Below are 4,353 nucleotides of genomic sequence, written 5' to 3'. Positions count from 1 at the left end.
CTTTATTAATCCCACACCATCAAGATAGCATAATATACATTTTGTGATATGTGTACTTCTTTTCACATTGAGATGAAATAAGAGACAAAACTGCATGGGAAAATTAAATGATTAACATTCTCAACATGCTACCACCTGTTCTGATTTTACAGCATTAAAATAAATTGGCATAAATTGGGAGCCATCTTCAGCTTAAATGCTTCATTGCATTTTTTACAACTTGTTATTAGCACCATAGCAACAGGAGGGCAATCTCTGCCCCACAGGTCGTCCTGTTATTGGTGGGCCAAATGGCAGTGCCACCTGCAAATCTGAAATGATTATATGACTCTCGTCATCAATTGAATACCAGTGCAGAAATGTGAATGAAATTTTGTTTTTTTTATTTTATTCTTTATTCTCGCCATTATCTTCTGCTTAGTGTGGCACCACAACACATCTTGAACAATCACATGCGACAGATAAAGAGATTTAAAAACAAAAAAGGCTTCTGTTATAATTCCCTCCAAAGAGCTTTAAGATAGAGAATGACACATCATGCAGCAATAGTTAATCTGTAAACCAATTTGAGTTTTGGAGGCGGGCAGTCAGTCGAGTCCCCCTGCAGACAAATGTGAAAATAGCATTTCTGAGTTGTTGGTGAAAGGTATTCTTCTGCAGTACGAGTGATTTCCGCACTTTCTCTCCTTGCATGCCTGAATGTGAGATCAGATTGTTTGGTGTGCAACACAATAGAGCGAGTTGAAATACAAAACTGCGAATCGGATCCTTTGGTTTTAATAAACACATTATAAAACATTTCAATCAATGCAAACGAACCATTCATTCAAATTGGAATCATGCAATTCAAAAATGTACCCCAAACCCAAATCGGCGTCTACATCGAAGTTGCATGCATGATCAGTTTGACTAAAAATATTTAACAACAATCAAATAAATGATCAGATTGTATTTGCTCCGTGTAAACATGATCTCCAAAACTCCCCATGGTGACAAACAGAGCTCCGAACGTCATCGGCAGTGATTGAGGAGACTGTCCGTTGCTTAGCAACCACACGCGCTGAACCTCCCCGGTGGACTTCAACTCAGGATAATCTTTTTTTTGCCTACCAATGTGGAGAGTAAAATTAATTAATCATTTATCGGACATGTTGTAGGTTGTATCACATGTTTTTCTTTCTTTTTAGTTTGTTTTGTAGTTGTTTCACTAGCGAGCCAACATGTCGGACGACGATGAAAGTGCGCCTTCATTTCTTGACGATATACGAGTAAAGTTCGTGGAGGAGAAAGTATGTACATTTCTTCAAATGCAGCCCCAAAAATGGGGTGAAGTTGCTGCCAGTCAAGACTTCCAAACACTTTTGTTAGACCTTTTTGAAAAACACACTGCTCTTTATTTCTCTTCGTCAAAGTCAGGTTGCCTGGTCGCTAATAATGAGGTAAATTTATTCCTCTGTGATATTAAACCTGCAGTCATTTATTGCATTGCATTTGTGCAAGCACTACTAAATATTTTTGCAATGTGTCATATATTTACTGCATATTTCTTTTCCCAAACATAGATCTCGAATTTTTCCAGAAGTAAGCTCATTTATGTAATAAAGAAGCGAGCTACCCTCGTCCATTCAGAAAACTACAAGGAGATTCTGCTTTTTGGTGTCCTGGCTCCATGTTCAGTGCTGCAGCTGTCAATCATAGTTGAACAGGTACCATAATATTGATAATCATGATTATCATGCTCAGGTATGTATATCGTTTTACTTTTATTTCCCTTGTTTATTTCCAAGATATGTGCCCCACTGCTGTCAAACAGTCTAAACCAGCACACGTGGCCACAACTGTTATCAGAGGACGTAACTCGAAATGCACAAAGCATCTGCAGTAAAACATCAATTGTGCGGAGACGTGCTTTGGGCGAATCTGTCCTCGCTGTCCCACCTGATACAGACTGGATGGAAAATGTATCAAGTGCTTTTAAAATGTAAGAGTGCGCAAATGTTGTAGCAGATCATCTAATGATGCGGAAATAATTTTTCTTCTTCTACTTTCTCAGGTATGGTAGCTATGACAGGGCACTGGCGCACAGTATCGAGAGCCAGGTCAGCAACTGGACCAATCTAATCCAGAGAACGTTGAAGGAGGATTCATCAGACATACTTCTGACTGGCCGTAATCCTGGGCCTGATGCAGAGCTGAGCTTCTGGGCTTCCAGGAAGAGCAATATTCAGAACATATATCAACAGGCATGCACTGAAAATGATCGTATTCTTTATCATCTCCTGGTATTCTTTGCTACTGATTGTTTTTGTTCTCTCTGTGTAGCTTCACAGTCCTGTTGTTCAGAAGATGGCAGAGATATTGGAGATGATGGAAAGCAGCTATCATCCCGCCATAAAGACGCTGATTGGAAACGTATTTGATGGTAAGATTTGGTTTTTTTTTTGTCACAACCACCCAAGACCCCAAATAACAAAAATGATTTTCCCCAAAGCGCTCCAAGAAGCAGAGGACATTGACCTCCATCTCCAGCCACTTTGTGTTCATCTTTCTCAAATGGAAACTGAAGGATTCCCTCATAATGAAGCCTCCATCCCGACGCTTTTTCATCTTCTATTCCTGATCTGGACTAACTGCCAAGCTTATCAAAGGCCGACCCGAATTGTCATCTTACTTCAGCAGCTCTGCAATCTATTCATCGAACAGGTACGGCTAATGATTTTAGCATTGTGCTAATCCTGTATATGTAATAAATTAGAATTCCTGATGTCATGCAAGACAGCACAGGTTGAGTTACACCTTTTCAGCTGGACTATTTCATCTTACAGGCATCTACATATTTGTCTACTGACGTATTGGTGCGGGAAGAGCCTGAGGAAGGCCTACACATGGTGAAGATGGTGATAAAACTCTTCCGATGTTTCAAAAAAAACTATCAGAGCCAGAGGGAGAAATTGGCTAATCATGCAAAACCCTGGGATTTCCCATCCGTCACAATTTTTACACGTTTCAACAACTTCCTTCACCGCATGCTACAACTGGAGGTGAGCTTGAAACCTTTCAGATTTTTTTTGGGAGGTGTTAGATTCCATTGTTTTTCCATTGCAGGACATTTTTGAACTGATGCTGGAATACAAAAGGATGGAAAAACTGGAATTTGGTGGGCCAAAAGGCAAAGTCTACAGTGAGCATGCTGCTCAGCTGTACGTAGAGTTCACCGAGCATTGCGTGCTATTAATACACTGTGATCACAATCCTCTTGACTGCAACTCCCAGGTGAACTTTTCTTGGCTTATCAGATTTTCTTCAAATTACAAAATACACCAAATCCAAAATGAAATGACACTATTACGATGCATAATGATTCCACAGGATTTTGAGAAGGAATATGAGAATTTCAAATTGAAGATAGTGGATTTTGAATGTCGCTTTGCCAGCCTTCTCTGCTCAGCCTTTAAAGATTGCGCAGGACTTGAATCAGCATTTAAAGTAAGACAAAATGCACTTGATGGCTCAGCCACTGAAAACAAACAATCATGGCATGACAATCTTCTGTTTTTGTCATAAGCTGTTGACACTTTTTGGACCTTTCCTTGAGAGAGGGAATATTAGACAAATATTCAGTCCCATCATCCCTTTACTGCTGCAACGATTCCGAGATGAGATGGACAAATGCAAATGGCTATTTAAGTCACAACTCAATGAGGTGGGTACTAAATGGTGAATTAATATTGGAAAAAATGCAATTTATTCATGCAGCGTTCATGCAGGACTTTGTAACTGTTCTCTGTTTATTTACAGGTGGAAAGTTGTTTTGGAAAAAATATGTCTCGTGCATCTGGAATGTTAAAATGGGCAAAAATGATCAGACAACGCATCGCAGCCCCATGGGAAAAAATAAAAGTTGTGTTTGAAAGGTGAAACGATCCGATTCTACAGTATGTGAATGCAGTTGTGTACTAAAGCTCAACACTTTACTATTCAGCATTTTCAGATCTGTGGGAGGAATGGATACAACAACGGAGCACCACATGTACAATGAGATGATTTGTCTTCTACACCAATGTGAGGAACAAATTTACTCTGAGTGGTGTAATGGTTTGGAGCAGGCTTGCCAGATGAACCTGAAACAGCCGCTCTTATTTAGAAACTCCTCAAATGACTTCATTTTGGTCAATTTCAATCCCAAGGTGAGTTAAAAAAAAAGAATGCTCCAAGAAGACTGTTTTTGTTCCTAAAATAAACCTCAACTATAATATTTGTTTCTAAAATAATGGTGATTTCAAAGGATAAAATGTGGAGAATTTTGTTGTTGATCCTTAGAATTAGATGACCCAATCTACTTCCTCTTTTGTC

This window comes from Syngnathus typhle, linkage group LG10 (genome assembly GCF_033458585.1).
Source record: "Syngnathus typhle isolate RoL2023-S1 ecotype Sweden linkage group LG10, RoL_Styp_1.0, whole genome shotgun sequence".
Classification (NCBI taxonomy): domain Eukaryota; kingdom Metazoa; phylum Chordata; class Actinopteri; order Syngnathiformes; family Syngnathidae; genus Syngnathus; species Syngnathus typhle.
The sequence above is the reverse complement of the archived record's forward strand: the minus strand, read 5'-3'. Positions refer to the sequence as shown.